This window comes from Cryptomeria japonica, chromosome 2 (genome assembly GCF_030272615.1).
Source record: "Cryptomeria japonica chromosome 2, Sugi_1.0, whole genome shotgun sequence".
In the NCBI taxonomy this organism is placed as follows: Eukaryota; Viridiplantae; Streptophyta; class Pinopsida; order Cupressales; family Cupressaceae; genus Cryptomeria; species Cryptomeria japonica.
Window position 1 is genome coordinate 366,625,302 of NC_081406.1, and position 21,460 is coordinate 366,646,761.

A 21,460-nucleotide genomic window follows, 5' to 3' on the forward strand; every position below is an offset into this window, starting at 1 on the left:
TGCTAGCTTTTCTTCTTCTTCTTTACTGACGTCTTCCTCTTCTCTTACTGCAGCTTTTGTAGGAACACTAAGATCTTTGCAAATTTCTTTCTTAACCGGTTCCCAGAAGGCTATACCTGGTTCATCTTCTACTTCTTCGTTGCATGTTTCTTCAGGTTCCTCAGGGGATTCATCAACCTTGACATTGATACTTTCAACAATTTTCTAAGTTTTGTTATTATAGCACTGGAGAGCTTTGCTCTTAGTGGAATATCCCAAAAATATTCCTTCATCACATTTTGCATCAAATTTTCCCAAATTCTCACCTCTTGATATAGCACTTACTACCAAACACTTTAAAATAACTTACAGTGGGATTTTTCCCTGTCTAATACTCATAAGGGGTTTTATTTTTTCCTTTCTTGATGAGTACCTGGTTCATAGTGTAGACTGCAGTGCTCACCACTTCTCTCCAAAAAGTGTGAGCAACCTTTCCTTGGATCAGCATTGTTCTAGCCGCTTCAACTATAGTCATGTTATTTCTTTCTGCTATGCCATTTTGTTGTGATGCCCTTGGGGTAGATAGCTGCCTCTTAATACCATTATCTTCATAGTACTTATTGAATTCATTAGAAGTGAATTCTCCTCCTTGATCAATTCTTAGGCACTTTATCTTTTTGCCACTTTCTTTCTCTACTAGTGCTCTAAAAGCTTTGAACTTTCCAAATGCTTCATATTTATCTTTCAAGAATGTGACCCACATCATTCTTGAGCAATCATCAGTAAGAATCATAAAATACCTATCTCCCTGAATACTTCTAGTTTTCATAGGACCACACAAATCAGTGTGCACAAGGTCAAGTAAATTCTCTACTGAGAAAGACTTACCTTTAAAAGTTGAGGAAGACATCTTCCCAAGTTGATATTCTCTACACAAAGAATTCTCAGGTTTGTCCAGCAATGGTAATCCTCTTACCGCCTTGATCTTACTAGCTTTAACAATATTGTCAAAGTTCATAAGACAAAGTCTCCTATGTCATATCCAATTGTCATCAAACTTAGCCATTAGACACTGACTTATCTTGGCATTCAACTGAAATAGGTTACCTCTAGTCTGCTTAGCAGTGGCAATAAGTTCACCACTCTTTCCAATTATACTACAGACTCTACCTTTGAATTCTAGAACTAGTCCTTTGTCATTCAACTGAGCAACACTCAAAAGGTTATGCTTAAGGCCTTCTACCTAGTAAACATCATCTGCACTACTTTTACCATTCAGTGAGATGGATCCTTCACCTTTCACCATGAAAGGTGCATCATTGCCAAATCCTACAACACCACCATCATATTCTTCCAAAGATAGAAACTTTCTCGGGTCACCAGTCATGTGGTGAGAACAACCACTATCAATTATCCACCCATTAGAGTTGTCAATGCGAGAGACAAGAGCTTTCTTGTTAGATACTTCTTCCTTTACTGCTACAAACACTATGTCTTCATTTTCTTCATCCTCTGATTCTTCATCAGTGAAACCTTCATCCACATCAACTAGACAATTTCTTTTGTTTCCTCCTTTATATTTTCTGAACCTCTCTGGTTTATCCTTATTCTCATTGTTAGGGCAATTAACAACTATATGTCTTATCTTGTTGTAGGAAAAACATTTCAAAGGAATTTTACCTCTATACTTCCCAGTTCCATTCGGAAGTCTTTTAGAAAGAAGTGCTTCAAACTTCATCAGAATCTCTTCATCATCCATATCTATGCATTGTCTGGATTCATAACTGGTACTAGTTTCTTTTCCTTTTTTGGATGGTACAGTAGATGATTTAAAGGCTGACTTAGTCTTCTGAACACTACCATCATAGCTATTCAACTCATATGCAGTTAACTTTGTAATGATAGAATATAAGGATACCTTGGTCTTATCAATAGACCTTAGCTCCCGGATAGCAGCAACTTTGATTGCATGGACTGGTAACAATGATCTAAGAACTTTACTAACAACAGTGGCATCATCAATAGTTCCACCAACACTTTTGATATCTCCAACTACTCTCTTGATCCTAATACCATATTATTGAATGGTTTTGCCTTCAACCATCCTCATATCCTCAAATTTACCTTTAAGGCTTTCTTCCTTAGCTTGCTTTACATGCTCATCACCACCATAAATAGTGTCCAGTGCATCCCATACTTCCTTAGGTGTGTCCTTGTCTTGAACATCAATAAAATCAATATCTGATAGGCTGCTGATAAGGGCTTCCATGACTTGCCCATTTTCCTGGATTTCTCTCTTCTGATCATTAGTAAGAGTTCCAGTGTGAATCACATAGGCATTCTCAACATAGCTCCAGTGTTGAGCACCCATACTCTTGATGTAAATCTTCATTCTGTCCTTCCATATCTTAAAGTTATCTCTATTGAACTTAGGACCTTCCCTCTTCATTATTATAGTAGGATCTTTTACCTCAAGCAGTTAAGCTTATATCATCAAGGACCTGGAGGAGCTATGATACCAATTGATGGATAATGATGAACAATGGATACCCTAATTGGTACTAAGAGGGGGGGGTGAATCAGTACAGATAAAAATTTCTTTGCAACTTAATTAGCTGAAATAATACCAATTGGTTGTCATCATTACTGAAACTTTAATCATGACAATATTGGTCAAATATAGTAACAAACCAGACACCATAAACTGATAAGTCTAAATACTTCAAATACAATCAATACATGACATCAACTTCTCCTATAAACATATACATGTGATATGCTAGTATTACCATAACATATTGACTCTGCATGCATAATCTTTCAACCAAATAATTCATAAGCATCACATGAAAAATGCATAACACATAACACACAAATTTTTCACATGGAACCCCAAATGGGAAAAACCACGATGGGGATGAATACCCACAAGCTTGTTTTGAACTCTTTTGAAGCTTGCCCTGTTAGGAGCCTAGTCCGGTTAGAGACTTTACAATAAGGTTCTGTTAGGAACTGATCCTGTTAGAGATCACCCAGTTAAGGGATGGCTATATACCCTATTAAAGGTTGGAACCCTGTTAAAGGTTACCTCGCTAGAGGATTTAGAGAATTCAATGATCTTGAGTCACCTGGTTATAGGTTTTACAATAAGCCTATTAAAGCTACCCGGTAAAGGGATTTTCCATCTATTGAAATTATTAGAAGACAACAAGTAAAAACTCTAATATGATAATAGCACTATATGCCAAGGCAAATCCTTTTCATATCCTCTACACTGCAATCAAACTCTACAGTTTCCCTCTTACTGGTCTGGCAAGTATCAAGTATCTCTTCACTTGGATACACACACAACATTTGTTAACAACTTTTCAATACAAACATAATTGACCTTATAGGTAATAGATAGGTCGGTAGCATAAACACTAAACCCTAAGCATCTTAGGTTTACAACACAGGTGGTCCCATCCTGACCATCCAAACATATTGCATAGAGCATTACAATTCCAAATAGATCACAAGACAATCTACATCGTTCATTCATCACCGCTCATGGGAATCAGTAACCGATCACACTTTCTTATTATGCCACTAAGAAGAATGATCATTCCTGAGGTAGACTTCAAACACGATCAATCTTCTTATGCCTCAATCCTTCACGCGCACAAAGCTGATGTGGCACCTCGATCATAGAGTATCATCAATTCATCACACAAGCTGGATCGCCAAACCGATAAGCATAGAGCTAAGACTACCAACCGGTAATCACACTTAGTGAAACCCTGACACTGGTTCACTAAAAATTATTGACATCAATGACAACATACATTATCGTCATATCAACATACTGGTTTATCATATGCCAATGATATCCAACACACAAATCCCACTGATGTTTTTCTCACACCGGGTTTCCTCGTTAAAAATCTTGTGTTATGGTATGCTTCCTATGTTGTGTTTATTGTTCATATTTACTGCATTAATTCCTATTTACTGGTACAGTATTTTGGAATGCAATTTATTTAATAAGGTCAGAAAATCTGTTAACCTACAAGATACTGATTCACCCCCCCCCCCTCTCATTATCTTTGGGAATCCTTACAATTGGTTATATTAGTTTATGATCTGATGATGAGCGGTAGTGATTATGACATGCATGATTATTGTATGAAGACAATTCAAAGAGATTTTGGCGAGTTATTGTAACAGTTTTTGTCTAGGGAATGAGAAAATGTATTGCATCTAATGCAAAGCATGTGATGAGTTTCTAAGTTCGATGAAGTGGTGATCAAGGAGCGATCAAGGTTTTCTTGATTGATGTGCAGAGATTTCTATGTAATCCAATGGTCATACTTGAACTGAATTTGTTTGTAATCTCAATGAGAATTAAGTTTTTGTTGTGTTGCCGACCTGATTGATTTGTTTATAAGGTCGATGAAGTTGTTTAGCTTCATAGAGTTGGCAAAGAGATAGACACAATTCATTTGAGTGTGTGGTTTCCTAACCGGATGATGTATCTATAGTTTGAGTAAAGGCAGATAGGAGCATAAAATGGATCTGATCAAGCAAATGTAGTGCTATTCAGACATACTAGAAAACTCGTGTTGTTTTCTAACAATTACAACAAAATTGAAATCCCCTAACCGAGTAAGCTCTAACATGCTTGGTGCTATTCAAATCCTCTAACAAGGTGGTCCATTAGATTGGATTTTCAAATCCTCTACTGAGGTTACTCCTTATAGGGTATTGCTTCTAACAAGGCATTTTTAGTCAATCCCTTAACCGGGTGATTCCTAACAGGATCAGTTCTTAACAGGACTTTTTGTAATGATTTAATAGGCTAGGCTTCTAATAGGGTGAACTTCAGAAGAGTTTAGATATTATCTTGTGAGTCTCATCTCACCGTGGTTTTTACCTATTTGGGTTTCCACATCCAAAATATTTGTGTCAAGTGGTAAATGTTTTTGTGGTTATGTTTTCATGGTTGATTTACTTAACTACTTAACTATTTTGATAAGTCATGATAACCAGAAGCATTGAGAAATGAAGAAGTTGTTTACTGTTAATTTTTTGTAATAGACAACTAGTTTATCTTATGAGTTTTTATCTTGACAAAGATTATTTCATTGATTAGTTCTAAGTTTACTTTGAGAGATTGATTGGTGAAGTTTGTATCAGTTTTTCTATCTACTAATTCACCCCCCCCCCTCTTACTAGTTTACCAGATACTTATTCTTTCATCATTCCATCAGGGAAAGATGACATTCTCAACTTTTAAGAGCAAATCTTTTTCAGCGGAACATCTATCAGATTTGGTTCATATAGACCTCCGTGGACCAATAAGGACTAAAAGTATTCAAGGTGACATATATTTTATGATCTTCACTAATGATTTCTCAATAATGATGTGGGTCACATTCTTGAAGGATAAAACATAAGAATTTAGTAAGTTCAAGGTATTCAGGGCCTTAGCTGAAAAGGAGAGTGGTAAGAAAATAAAGTGTCTGAGGACTAATCAAGGCAGTGAATTTACTTCTGAGGAATTCACTAGATATTGTGAAGAAAATGGTATCAAACAACACTTTCTGCACCGAGGACACCACAACAAAATGGTTTTGTAGAGAGGAACAACCGGTCAATTGTTCAAGCTGCTAGGATGATGTTGATGCAAGGAGGTGTAGCAAAAACTTTATGGAGAGAAGCTGTTAGCACAGTTGTCTACACTATGAACCGAATTTTGGTAAAAAGAGGTAAGGATAAGACTCCTTATGAATAATAGTATGGTAGATCACCTAATGTTAGTTATTTTAAGATATCTGGCAGAAAATGTTTTATTAAGAGAGGTGACTATGTTAGAAAGTTTAAGGCTAAAAGTGATTAAGGTATATTTCTTGGTTATTCCACCAAGAGTAAGGCCTAGAAATTTTATAAGCAGACACAGAGAATCATTGCGAGTGTTGATGTTCAAGTGGATGAGTATCCTGAAGTCCCAGGGGAAAACAATGTGGAGAAAAAGGATGAAGATCCTTGCTTTTTGTTTTTGGAACCAGAACCTGTGAAACCTAAAATTGGAAAGAGAATGTTGTTGTACTAGTTCAACCGAACCAGATAGAGTCAGAAGAAGATGATAATGAAGAAGAATAACCTGAAGATAATGATCATGTTATTCTGAGGTATGTGAGACTCAATCACAACCCTGAATAGATTATTGGAGATAAGGATGGTGGAGTGTTAACCAGAAGAAGAATTAGAGAGAATTATTGCATGATCTCCACTATTAAGCCTAGAACTTCTAAGGAAGAATTTGTAGATGATCATTGGATCAAAGCTATGGAGGAGCTTGATCAAATTGAGAAGAATAATGCATGGACCCTAGTACCCAGACCGGTGAATAAAAATGTGATAGGTACTAAGTGGGTATTCAGGAACAAGTTAAATGTAGATGGTGTAGTAGTCCGAAACAAAGCTAGATTGGTTTGCAAAGGTTATGCACAAGAAGAAGGAGAATATTATGGTGATAATTTTGCACTAGTTCCTAGACTGGAAGGTGTCAAAAATTTACTTGCATTTTCAGCACATAAGGGATTCAAAGTATATCAGATGGATGTGAAGTCAACATTTTTGAATGGAATACTGGAAGAAGAAGTATACATTGAGCAACCAGATGGTTATCCTCTGACTGATGAAAAAGACATGGTATGTAAGTTGTACAAGGCATTATATGGATTAAAGCAAGCACCAAGAGAATGGTATGAAAGGCTTCATTCACACCTGATGAAGATAGGTTTTCAGAGAACCAGCAAAGACAACAACATATATCTCAAATCTGAAGGAGATAAGATATTGGTTAGTGAAGTGTTTGTAGATGATATCATATTTAGCGGAAATGATGACATGAGCAATGACTTTGCAAATGAAATAAAAAGTGAGTTTGAAATGTCTCTAGTGGGAGAGATAAAAAATTTCATAGGATTGCAAATTCAGCAAATGAAGAGTGGTATTTTCATCACACAATCTAAGTATGTGAAAGAAGTATTAAAGACATTTGGTATGAGTGACTATAAAATAGTTGGGACACCAATGGTTACAATATATAAATTGTCTAAGGAAGATGAAGCCACATTTGTTGATGAAAAGGAGTATAGGTCAATGATTGGTAAATTGCACTACGTTGTTCACAACAGACCGGATATAGCTCATGCAGTTGGTCTAGTTGCTAGATTTCAGAAGAATCATAAGGAAACACATTTGATAGCAACCAAGAGGATATTCAGATATTTGAAAGGCACTATTGACTATGGATTATGGTATCCATATGAAGGTAACTTTGACTTCAAGGTATATACAGATGTAGTCTAGGCAAGTAATGTTGATGATAGGAAAAGCACAACCGGTGGAGCATTCTTTCTTGGAGGAAGACTTGTTTCATGGAGTAGCAAGTAGAGTTGTATATTACAGTATACTGTTGAAGCTGAGTATGTTGTAGCTTATATGAATTGTACCTAGGCTATCTCGATGAGGCACATTTTAGAAGGTTTCAAGATGAAGTTTACAGAACCTGTAAAGATCTTATGTAATAATACAAATGCCATAAATATTTCCAAGAACCCTATTTTGCATGCACGAACCAAGAATATTGAATTAAATGTGATCTTGGAGCATGTTTCTACCAAGGAGTAACTTGTAGATATCTTTACTAAACCTTTGCCTAAGACTACTTTTGAGTACCTTAGAAGTCAGCTAGGGGTTGTATCCCTTCATGAGGTAAATTGAGCATGATGTAGAGTACACTAATCCCAGAGCTACTTACAAAATTTTACAGCGGGATTGATGTAAAGTGGAGTTATTCCACAGGGGGAGCATCAAGTTGCAGGTTGTTGATGTTGAACAATGAAGTTTGACATTGCATGTTTTACTTTCAATTTGGCATTGTTGTCAAACGGGAAGAAGAACTATGTGATTATGGGGAGAAGAATTATATAATTGATAGATAGAAGATCTACAGCCAACTACCACCTGAAGACAAGGAGAATAAATGGTAAATTGTAAACCAAGATTCCTATCAACAATCAATGGTATTGATATTTGCATTGCCATCAATGCTAAAGGGGGAGATTGTTGGCATTTGCATGAAGATTGCATTAATGAAATGTTATGTTTTTATTGATGTCAATTAACCAGTAATGATATTGTTATAATGTTGTTTTGTAACCAGTGGGAAGAGCTAGTGAAGGAAACTGTAACCGGTAGGTGAGTTTGTGGAGTGAACTGATAAACCCTACCTATTGATATGATAAACCTTAACTGATTAAGTTTGGTGAGTTGGTTATATTGGTTTATGATCTAATGATGAGCGATAATGATTATGACACGTATGCATATTGTAGGAAGAGAGTTTCAAAGTGTTTTTGGTGTGTTAAGATAATGGTTTTTGTCTAGGGAATGAGTAAGTATATTGCATGTAATGCAAAATGCATGATGAGTTACTAAGTTAGATGAAGCTGTGATTAAGGAGCAGTCAAGGCTTTTTTGAATAATGTGCAGAGATTTCTATGTAATCTAACTGTCATACTTGAACTGACTTGTTTGTAATCTCTATGAGAGAATTAGGTTTTTGTTGTGTTATCAACCTATTGATTTGTTTATAAGGTCGATGAGTTGTTTTTTTTGAGAGTTGGAAAAGTTTCAGTTGAGTGTGTGGTTGTCGAACCAGATGATATATCTGCAATTTGTGTAAAGGAAGATAGGAGCATGAAAATAATCTAAACAAGCAAGTGTAGTGCTATTCAAAAAGATTAGCAAACCCCTATTGTTTAATAACAATTACAGTAGTTAAAATCCTCTAACCAGGTAAGCTCTAACAAGCTTAGTGTTACTCAAATCCTCTAACCAGGTGGTCCATTAATTGAGATCTCAAATCCTCTACTGAGGTTACTCCTCATAGGGTATTGCTTCTAATAAGGTATTATAGTCAATCCCTTAACCGGGTGGTCCCTAACAGGATATGTTCTTAACCATGAATTTTTGTAAAATCTTTAACAAGCTTGGGTCCTAATAGGGCGAACTTCGGAAGAGTTCAGATAGTTATCTTGTGAGTCTCATCTCACCATGGTTTTTCCCATTTGGTTTTCCACATCAAAAATATTGTGTCAAGTGGTGATTTTTTTTGTGGTTATGTTTTCTATGGTTGATTTGCATAACTACTTAATCCACTTTGATAAGGTATGTTAACTGGTAGAAATATGAAATGAGGTTTTATTTATGTCAGTAAAGTATTTGGATGTTTGTGAGTTTCAAGTTGTTTACTATTAATATGTTGTAATAGTCAACCAGTTTATCGTGACAGTGATATTGCATTTATAGTTCAGTGGTTTAACTTGTTAGTTCTAAGTTTACTTTGAGAGGTTGCTTCTAAGATTGGTGAATGGTACAGGAGCACCTAAGGTTTGAAATGTCCTTAACTAATTTTGGCATGTACATACTATGGAATGAATTTAAGTCCTTTTTGTTTGTAGTTTTTGAAATTTTGCCTATCGACAAGACCTACCCCAGTCGGTAGGACTTGTCCCGATGCAGCCGACAGTGGTTGGAGTGGAGTTATCGGGTATCGGTTGGAGTAGTTTTACGCTACCCCGATGACCCAATGAAAAAGAAAGTGTTCTATTGTCATCCATTTTGAACTTCAAACTCATGAACCAAATCAGTTCAAGGTTCAAAATGTCTTTTGTAAGCCGCGACAATGTATTGTTGTATAATGAGCAGATGTCTATGTTTTAAGTTATTTTTCATACTTGAACTTTGAACCAATTTTTAAATCGGTTCAAAAGGTTCAAGCGGTTCAAATGGTTCAAGGTTCAAGAGTTCACTTCTAAGGCTCTTGATGATATTGAAAGTGGTGCGGACCGGTTGGTATTGGTAATCTACAGGCAAGGTTCTCACCTACGCCAAAACCCGATAGAAAGTGCACAACCGGAGGAGGTTCATTGGCCATCAAAAGGAATGATTTTGGGTTATGCCAATGACCCGATGACAAAACACAAGCAGAGGAGCATCGGACGAAGGGATTTATTATTATCCTGATGCCCGATGGAAATGCCCAGAGAGTAGAGATAAGCATCGGCTATTGGATAAAGGGATTTCTTGTTATCCCGATGCTCGATAGAAAAAGTGCAAGTGGTGGACATAGTTATCGGCCATCTAAAACTAGGATTTAATGTTATGCCAAATCCCAATAGGAAGTGTGGAGCTCGTAAAGGCACCAATGACCATTGGAAGTTGGGATTTGTTGTCACCCCGATGACCCAATGGAACCTATGAGACAGTTACAAATGGAAACCGTTGGTAATGAGATTTATCTCGTCCAATAGGAGAAGTTCATAACTGAAGGGAAAATGTATAAAAGACTCTATGGGAATTTGTAAAGGGTTGGATGTTGGATGGTTAAAACATAAAAGAAAAACATACAATATATTTTTTGGTTTTTCTTCATTGAGTGTTATACTATCTTGTTTTGTTAAATTTCATTACAGTTCTGCATTAAAGTTTCCTTTTCTTGTTCAGTACTTTGTTTTGAATTCACAATGTAAATATGGCTATGTCTTGAACCTCCACCATGGGATCCACACGACCATTGGAGCACTTCAGGAAGAGCCAAAAATGTACAGTATGAGTAAAATAGCAATAGGAGGAAACCAGGAAATGGCAATTGTCATTTCTGCATACTGAGCCTAGGAAAGATTGGAAGTATTCCGGCTAGGTTTTAGTAATGTAATGAAGATAACTTGCAAGGAAGGAATCTACTGAGAACTGGAAGAAGAAGTTCTAGAAGGATACAAGCCTAACATTGTGACATTGTGAATCCAATAGCAAAAAGTTTTCTAAACAAACAAGATAGGTTGTTTTGCAATAAGAGAATATATGTGTGTGTGTCCTACACCCCTGCAAGGATGTAGTGAGAAAGCCTACTTTGTGAGCTTGAGGAAGGTGAGATAAGCAAACAAGTGGTAGGGAAGCCTTTAGGAGTATAGTGGAGTAGACTTGAAACCCGGGAAGGGATAGGAGCAAACCATCAAAGAAGACTAATTGATGGTTGATTAGGTAGCCTCCCTATCATATTGGTATCAGAGCAAGTTTAGACTTGGAAAGAAAGTAGTGGATGTCAGACATTGAATTAGTAGAAGAAAATAGTTCCAGAATGGTGACCAATGCAGAGCTAGCTAAGAAGGTAGAAGATCAGGAGGAAGAGAATAGACTCCTGAGAGAAAGATTAACACAACTAGAGAGAAAATTAGACACAGTTGAGGATAAAACTGAGAAAGTAGCAATCCAGGTCAATGAAGGGCAGGGTAAAGAACTAGTAGAAGAGGATAGGATACCAGAAACAGACCCTGTTCTACCTGAGGAACCTTTCCTGAAAGCAATTAAATCTTTAGGTGGAAAATCATTAGAAGGAGTGTCACTTTTTCATGGGAAAATGGAGCTTGAAGTAGTTATTGAATGGATTCAAGGAATGGAGAATCACTTTGAGTGTGATGGAATAAGTGAAGCCCAAAAGGTGAAGGTAGCTAAGTCTATATTGAGAGGAGCAGTCTTAACTTGGTGGAAGATTGTCCAAGAAGAGAGGAAAAAGGAGGGTAAGAACCCCATAGCTACTTGGAAGGGAATGTTAGCCAAGGTAAGGTAAACCTATATCCCTGAAGATTGTGAGATCCAATTACACAAAAAGAGACAAAATCTAAGACAAAGAGACTTGGATGTGAGCAGCTACACTGAGGAATTTCAGAAGTTGTGTCTGAGATCCAAGGTGATAGAGGATAAGAGTATCAAGGTAGCTAGATACTTGAATGGCTTGAGATGGAATATTCCAAAGGAGTTGAGTTTGTTAAGTCCTAACACCATGCATAAGTGCTAACAATTGGCACTGAAGGTGGAGGAAAAGAGAAAAAAGAAGCAAGAACAAAGCAACAGAGGAAGAGGTAGAGGAAAAGATGGTAGAGGCCAAAGAGGCAGTTTTGGTGAAGGAGGAATAGATCAAAGGTCCCAAGGAGAGTCCAAACTTATAGACAAAAGTGAGGATTCACTAAGCAAGATTAGTTATAGAGGAAGGGGATCATCTAACAACCTAGGAAGAGGTAGATCTAGTGGACCGGGAAGAGGGTCCTACTTCTCCACCATGAAGTGTTACAATTGCCAAAGGTTGGGTCACCCTGCCTATAGATGTCCTGAGAAGTCTTCTTCATCTCAAAGAGGTGAAAGAAGAGTGACATATGTGCAAGAAGATGCAGAAAGCAGCAAGACAGAAGGTGTGAACTTATCTCCTGAAGATGGAGAAAACTTAATGATGAGAAGAGTCTTGATTAAGGAGCCAATCAAAGAAGAACCAACTCAAGATCTTTGTTTAGGATCAAATGAAAGATCCTTGGTAAGGTTTGTAGACTGGTGATAGACTTAGGTTCTACTAACAACATTATGTCAGAGGGAGTAGTAAGTAAACTGAAGTTGAAAAGAATTCCACATAGTAATCCATATAGGGTCACTTGGCTCAACAAGGAGCAGCATGTGGTAGTGAATGAACAAACATGGGTTGAGTTAAACATAGGTAGTTATAAGGATAAAGTCTTGTGTGACATCCTTACTATGGATGCTTGCCATCTACTTCTGGGTAGACCATGGCAGTTTGACAGAATGGCCATTCACAATGGAGAGGTGAACTCTTATTATTTTCAAAAGGATGGAGTTACATACCACATTCAGTCCCTAATTGAAGAAGGAGAGAGCAACAAAACTAAAGGCCCAAATGTGTCATTGGTGAGTGAAAAAGAGTTCATTAACACTCTCAAGGAAGGAGAAGGAGTGGGATTTTCTCTTATAGTGAAACCAAAGGAAGCAAAGAAAGAAAAGAAGGTTCCAATACCTCATGAAGTGCAGCATGTACTAAACCAATTCAAAGAAATTATAAGTGATGGAGCACCAACAACCTTACCTCCTATTAGAGCCATCAACCATCAGATTGATTTTATTCCTAGAGCATCATTACCCAACAAAGAAGCCTATAAGATGACTTTCAAATAGAACAAGGAAGTGGCTAGACAAGTCCAAGAATTGTTGAACCAGGGATTGATAAAGAAGAGTATAAGTCCTTGTGTCATACCTTCAGTATTATCACCCAAGAAAGGAGGAACATGGAGGCTATGCACAAATTCAAGATCCATAAATAGAATCACTATTAGGTACAGATTTCCTATCCCAAGAATTGAAGACTTGATGGATTGTTTGGAAGGTGAAAGGTACTACACTAAGATTGATCTCAAGAGTGGATACCACCAGATTAGGATAAATGAAGGTGATGAATGGAAAACAACCTTCAAAACTAGTGAAGGACTTAATGAGTGGCTTTTTATGCCATTCGATTTTAGTAATGCTCCTAGTACATTCATGAGACTCATGAACGAAGTGCTTAAAGATTTTATTGGTAAATTTTTTGTTGCATACTTAGATGACATCTTGATTTTTAGTAGAATTAAAGAGGAACATCTAGAGCATCTTAGTATTGTATTGCAAAAATTGTATGATGAACAACTAACAATAAACTTGGAGAAGTGTGAGTTTATGAAGCAGGAACTTGTCTATCTTGGATTTGTAGTTTCAGGAGGAGATTTGAAGATAGACACATCAAAGGTGGAAGCCATCACAAATTGGCCAACACTAAAGACGAGTGTAGTAAGAAGTTTTCATGGTTTGGCATAGTTCTACTAGAATTTTACCAGAGGGTTCAGTGAGATTTGTGCACCCATGTTGGATACCATCAAAGGAGGAGTTAAGACCAAGTTTCAGTGGACCAATGCAGCTAACAAAGGGTTTGAAATTTTGAAACAAAAGGTAGCTACACAACCAGTACTCATTCTTCCTAGTTTTGATAAGTTGTTCACAATTGAGTGTGATGCAAGTAATATAGCAGTTAGTGCTATTTTAAGTCAAGAGAATAGACCTGTAGCTTTCTTTAGTGAGAAGATCAATGATACCAAGAAGAAGTATTCTTAATATGATCTCAAGATGTATGTTCTTGTTCAAGCTCTTAGGAAATGGAGGCACTACTTGTTACCTAAAGAGTTGGTTTTTGATTAGGGAAAAAATAAGTTTTGAGGGGACCTGAAACCCCATACAACAAGTTTTGGAGGGACCCAAAACCCAATAGATTTTACCAAGATCTAGAACCCAACAAAGCAGGCTGCTAAAAGAAATAAACAATGAAAAACCACAACCAAAATCTAGCAAAGATGACTAAAACCACCAACATCCAGCATAGTCATGCCACACCAAACAAAGCTATAGCTCCAAACTATAGCACAAAAGAGTAATTATTGAGAGTATAACAAGCACCCTCAGCCAACTTTTAGGGTTTTGAAAGGTACCCCTAACCTTCATTAACAACACCAAATTACAGCAGATATTCATACAATTTGAATATGGCCAGTAGGGGTTTTGAGAGGCTCCCTTAACCTTCAAACTAGGTTTTAAAATGGAACCCAAACTAGCAACCAGGGATTTTTCTAGGCACCCTGAACCTTAAATGAAGAGCTCAGAACACCAAACACAAGATTTTCCCCAAACCAAAGACAACAAAAAAATAGACTGGGCCCTCTAAAACTATTAGCAATCAACCTGCCTGTGGGATAAACCAGGAACCCACAACTAGAAAAAGGGGGAACAAAGACCCCAAAAACTAGAAGGAAGAAGGCCAAACCAAGAAACAACAAAAATGAACCAGTCTAGGAGACAACCTGGGAGTCTGGAAAAAGGAACTTCTAGACCCACCCAAGAAGACACCTTTGAGAGAAGAAAGAGGCAGACATAGCCAACAACAAAAGGAGCACCAAAAGTAAAAAATCCCCAACATTCCATCTCTCCACCTTAATAGGAAAGAACTCCACCTCTACAGGATGAAGAATGAAGCAAAAAGACAACAACCAGCACTCTCCAATAGCAAGCAGAAACTAGTCCTTTCCCCTCTACCAAATATCCACCTCCATAGAAAATATGTCACCTAAAGAGTTTGTTGTTTATATAGATAATCAAGCTTTGAGTTTTCTGAATTCATAAGATAAGTTGAGTCATAGGCATTTTAAATGGGTTGAGTATTTGCAGTCATATACTTTTTCTATTAAGCATAAGAAAGGACAGTGTAATAAAGTAGCAGATGCTTTGAGTAGAAGGCTACTAATAGTGCAAGAAGTGCAGATTCAGAGTATTGGAGTTGATTACTTCAAAGATTTGTACCACAATGATGAAGATTTTGCAGCCATTTTCAAGGTTTGTCAAGAATTTAAGAATAACTTTCATAGCAAATATGTTAAATTTACCTTGTAGAATGGTTTGTTCTTTAAAGGTGGATAGTTATGTGTTCCCAAAGGATCGATGAGGGAAAACATAATCCAAGAAAAGCACAATGGATGTTTGAGTGGTCATCTTGGCCTTAATAAGACAATGGAACTTGTTCAAAGGTTCTACTATTGGCCTAGAATGTAGAGGGATATCATAAGGTATGTTAAGCAATGTATGGTTTGTCATAAAGCTAAAGGTACAGCTACTAATGCTGGACTTTATTAGCCATTACCAATTCCTACCAGGCCATGGGAATGTGTCAGTATGTATTTTGTGGTTGGATTACCTAAAACAAAGCTTGGTTGTGATACCATTTTTGTTGTTGTTGACATATTCAATAAGATGGCATATTTTGTTCCTTGCAAAACTACTCATGATGCTAGTCACATTGCACACTTGTTTTTCAAAGAGGTTATAAGAATCCATGGTTTTCCTGTTAGTATTGTTTCTGATAGGGATGTCAAATTCCTTGGACATATTTGGAAAACTCTTTGGAAAAGACTGGGAACTAATTTGTCTTTTGGTTAAGCCTATCATCCCCATACAAATGGTCAAATAGAGGTGGTCAATAGGACACTGGGAAACCTTTTAAGGTGCTTAACAAAAGAATATGGGAGGAGTTGGGATTAGGTTCTTCACCAGGTAGAATTTTCTTACAATGACAGTGTCAACAGGTCTACTGGGAAGAGTCCTTTTGAAATAGTATATGGTATGCACCCACGAGGTGTTCTAGAATTATGAGATCTTGGTAATCTGTCGCACATAAGTGGTCAAGTTGATGATGTTGCTCAATCTATGAAGGAAGTTCATGACCAAGTCAGGTGAGTTCTCCAAGATTCTTCACAAAAGGTTAAAGCCAGAGTTGATGTCACATAGAGAGGTCCAATTTTCTATCAGAGATTTGGTGATGGTACATTTAAACAAGAATTGACTTCAGAAAGGGATTCCCAGCAAACTACAAATGAGGCGACTAGGCCCGTGTAAAATTTTAGCCAAGTATGGCTCTAATGCCTATAAGACCGATTTGCCATCTGATATTTCTTTGTCACCCATTTTCAATGTTTCCGATTTGGTTGCCTACAAGGGGCAACTTACCAAGGAGGATGCATGAGTTTCAAAGGTTCAGCAGGCACTTGTTGATCTGCCCTTACTTTCTTCTACCATGCCTTAGGCTGAGAAAGTGTTGGATTCCCACATTTTCAAGAAGACTCGACACTAGGTCTACATGGAACAATTGGTCAAATGGATGAATAAACCTGATTCTGAAGTGACCTGGGTAATTGAATCCGACTTTGTCAAGTTGGGAATTGATCTCTCCCTCTCTCCCTGTTGCCGCGCACATTCACTTGACTTCTTTGTTTTTGGGGGAGTATGGTGTAGACAAAACTAAGGGTTGAAACACCCTTAACAAATTTTGGTGTGTACATACTATGGACTGGCTTCAAGTTCTTTTTGTTTGCAGTTTTTGAAATTTTGCCTATCGGCAAGACCTACCCCGATCGGCAGGACTTGTCCCGATGCGGTCGCTAGTGGTTGGAGTGGAGTTATCGAGTATCAATTGGAGTAGTTTTATTCTACCTCGATGACCCGATGGAAAAGAAAGCATTCCATTGTCATCTGTTTTGAACTTCGAACCCGTGAACAAAATCAGTTCAAGGTTCAAAATGTCTTTTGTAAGCTGCAGCAATGTGCTATTGTATAACGAGCGGATGTCTTTGTTTTAAGTTATTTTTCGTACTTAAAATTTAAACCAATTTTCAAATCGGTTCAAAAGGTTCAAGCGGTTCAAATGGTTCAAAGTTCAAGAGTTCACTTCTAAGGCTCTTGATGATATTGAAAGTGGTGCAAAATGGTTGGTATCGGTTATCGATAGGAAAGGTTCTTACCTACGCCAAAACCCAATATAAAGTGCACAACCAGAGGAGGTTCATCGACCATCGGGAGGAATGCTTCCGGGTTATGTCGACGGCCTGATGACAAAACACAAGAGGAGGAGCATCGAACAAATGGATTTCTTGTTATCCCAATGCCCAATGGAAACTCCCAGAGAGCGGAGACAAGCATCGGCTATCGGACAAAGGGATTTCTTGTAATCCCGACACCGGATAGAAAAAGTGCAAGTGGTGGACATAGTCATCGGCCATCGAAAACTAGGATTTAATGTTACATCGAAGCCCGATAGGAAGTATGGAGCGTGAAAAGTTGCCAGTAGCCATCGAAAGTCGGGATTTGTTGTCACCCCGATGACCCGATGGAACCTGTGAGACAATTACAAATGGAAACCGTTGGTAGCGAGATTTATCTCTTCCAATAGGAGAAGTTCATAACAAAAGGGAAAATGTATAAAAGACCCTATGAGAATTTGTAAAGGGTTGGATGTTGGATGGTTAAAAACACAAAAGAAATACATACAATATGTTTTCTAGTTTTTCTTCATTGAGTGTTATACTATCTTGTTTTGTTAAATTTCATTACAGTTCTGTATTAAAGTTTCCTTTTGTTGTTCAATACTTTATTGTGAATTCACAATGTAAATATGGCTCTGTCTTGAACCTCCACTGTGGGATCCACACGGCCATTGGAACACTTCAAGAAGAGACCAAAATGTACAGTATGAGTAAAATAGCAGTAGGAGGAAACTAGGAAATGGCAATCGCCATTTCTGCATACTGAGCCTAGGCAAGCTTGGAAGTAGTCCGACTAGGTTTTAGTAATGTAATGAAGATAACTTGTAGGGAAGGAATCTGCTGAGAATTGGAAGAATTTCTAGAAGGCTACAAGCCTGACACTATGACATTGTGAATCCAATAGCGAAAAGTTTGCTAAAATAAACAAGATGGGTGGTTTTGCAATAAGAAAATATATGTGTGTGGGTCCTGCACCCCTGCAAGGATGTATGAGCAAGCTTACTTTGTCAGTTTGAGAAAGGTGAGATAAGCAAACAAATGGTAGGGAAGCCCTTAGGAGTCTAGTGGAGTAGACTTGAAACCCAAGAAGGGATAGGAGAAAACCATCATAGAAGACTAATTGATGGTTGATTAGGTAGCCTCCCTATCAGTGAAGTTATTATTAGTTTTTCCATCTATTGATTCACCCCCCACCTCTTAGTAGTTGACTGGATCCTTCTTCTTTCATCATACCATCACTATGATGTAAATCTTAGTATGAGGTTAGGGTTTTGTAACTTAGTAAGTTGTAAAGTCTATTTATTGTAAGTGTGTGATGATTTACTGTGTCGGTGATCAAAAGAAGAGTGTGTGACTGAACCAGTGTGTCTATCTACAAGAGATAAGCATATTAGAGTAGGAAAGGATTTGTACAAGCAAGCAAAGAGTGCTATTTTTAGATCATACATCTGTTGTTCCCTAACAGTTGCAGCAGACTCAAAATCCCTTAACTAGGTAGGTCCTAACAAGCCTGATTGTATAAATCCCTTCGTCGGGTGACTCATTCGCTTGGTTTCTAAATCCTTTCACAAGGTTACTCCTAACAGAGTAAAGCTCCTAACAAGGCTGAGGTAAATACCTTATCCGGGGGACTCCTAATAGGTTCTACTCCTAACCAAACATATTTGTAAGCTCCTAACTGGGTTAGGCTCCTAACAGGGTGCATTCTGAAAGAGTGCAAAACTCTTATAGGTACCGATTCCCACCATGGTTTTTCCCATTTGGGTTCCCACGTGAAAATCCTAGTGTTCATATGTTGATTGATTTCTTATGTGTTTATTTGATCTTTCTATTACATACATGTTGATAAATACTTAGAAGAACAGTTTGATAAATCTAATCAGCAATATGATTTCAGTTATTACCAGTACTATTTGTGATTTATTTTGAAATAAGTTTTTGGTGGTTGTTAAAGTTTTAAAGTTTATTGTTATTACTGATTTCACCCCTCTAAATAATAATTGGTTCCTCACAAATAACATATCATGTTGTACAGTGATAGTCAGAGTGTCATTCATCTTTTAAAAAATTCAACCCTTCACTCTAAAATGAAACATATATAGCTCAAGTACCATGTCATATGCCAATTTTTAGAGGATAGATAGTTGAAGATAAAAAAAGACACACACTAGCTAAAATCTATGGATATGTTAACCAAGAAGTGTCTCGTAGATATTGATTTCCTACTTTCCTGCTCAGTTTATGTCGGCCTCCGGGAATTATACTAGTGGAAATGATTTTTAAACCAATTCCAAGTGCATCAATTCAGTGGGAGATACAAGTGCAACAATGTTTGTTTAAGATCAATCTCGAAGTGTGATATTATTTAGTATGGAGCCTACTCAATCTCCAAGTGGGAGATTGTTTGTATGTGGCAACTAATCATGCTTCTAGGCTTAAATTTTGGCTACTTTGTTAGCTATGATTTCCACCAAATCAATTAATGGGTTAGTGCAGCAAATAGAGTCCCTCTTATGGGTTTTAGGATCGATATCCCCCTGGCAAGGACCTTGGGGAATAACCCATATTTTAAGTATGGGGGATAATAATGGCAATTCCCTCAAAGAAAAAATTACCCATTATTTATTAAAAATTTTGGCTATTGTTTTCGCATATAAATTGACCTTCTAAACTACCAAAAATGCTTGATAAATAAGTGGCTATGTAATGTGCAATATTATCATATTATAATTTTCTCTTTGTTAAATAATTAAAGAAAGTGGGTGGTTGTTTCTCTATGGATGTAACCCACATTAGGTGAACCAAATTAAATCTATTATTTTAAATTTGTTATTTTTTGTCTCCTTCATGTTGGAATCATTTGTCATTGTGCCAAAAGATTGAACTATCAATGTCTCATACAAACGCTAGATTTAACTCGACCCACGAGAGACGGTTAAGCCATGTCACAAGTCTCCAAGGAGGTGCTGACTACCAAGTCAACAATCTCCCCCTCAACACCAACTAAGCCTTCAACACCCACTAAAGGGAGACTCAAACCCGTGACCCAAGGCTTTGATGCCAGTCATTGTAATCATTTTCTGTTACACCAAAAGCTTGAACTATCAAGCCTGATACAAACGTGAGATTTAACCCGACCCATGAGAGGCAATTAAGTTGTGTCACGAATCTCCAAGGAGGTATTGATAACCAATTCAACACTTTATTATGTATTATATTCAATATTTTTTATTGCTATAGTCTTCCTAAACCCTAATAACCTTGTTGATTTGAAAGACACCATCGAGAACATTCACTTCTTTTTTATGTTATCTTGGATGAAGTTGCATCACTATTACCATCTATGTATCTTTCTCTTTCCTTGCCTACATCATCTTCTATAGTGACAAATTGTGCAAAGATTGATGATTGTTTGTCATCTCATAGGATTGGCTTGGAGATCATTGAGCATTCATCATGGTAATCATTACAATCTTTGGATCATACAAATAATTGAAAGACATTCATAGTACTTCCTACATCTTCCTATCAATAATGGGAGATCATCTTGCACACATTTGTAGTGTTGTTTCTTCCTAAGGGAAGAAATATTATTTAGCATTAGTGTATCTTCTTCAGTATCCAATGGTAAGGACCTACCAATAATGCAAGCATCATCTTGAGGGGAGGCGACATAGTTTATCTTCTCAATTCAGTTTTAGGAGGAAGCATTTCCTTGCATGGAGTTAATTACTTCACATTTTTTTGAATGGCTACATGACCTTATTTTATCTCACTCCTATGGTGGGAACATTATTGTACTTGTGCTATAAATAGTCCTTGGGGGCAGTCCTTCCTTCTATCACTTCTCTTCTTTCACTTATATATTTCATTACATTTGTATCATCTCTTTTGAAGATGAGTTTTGTTTCCACTAAGTTTTCTCCTTTTTCTTTGAGTTATAAGATATTCGTACATGATTACTAACATGGCCTAGTATTCAAGATTCATCATCATTTATACATTACTTCCTAAGTTACACTTAAGGAGGGTGTTGGTCAAACTAGTGAAATTATCAAACTAGTTGGCTTAGAATACCTAGAGATAGTCCTATTCACATTACTTAAGTTTCCACTTATCTACTTTTGGTCTTTTGTCTCACCTCATCTAGTTGAGACATGGTTCCTTACTGAGACACCTAATTCACATACACTTGC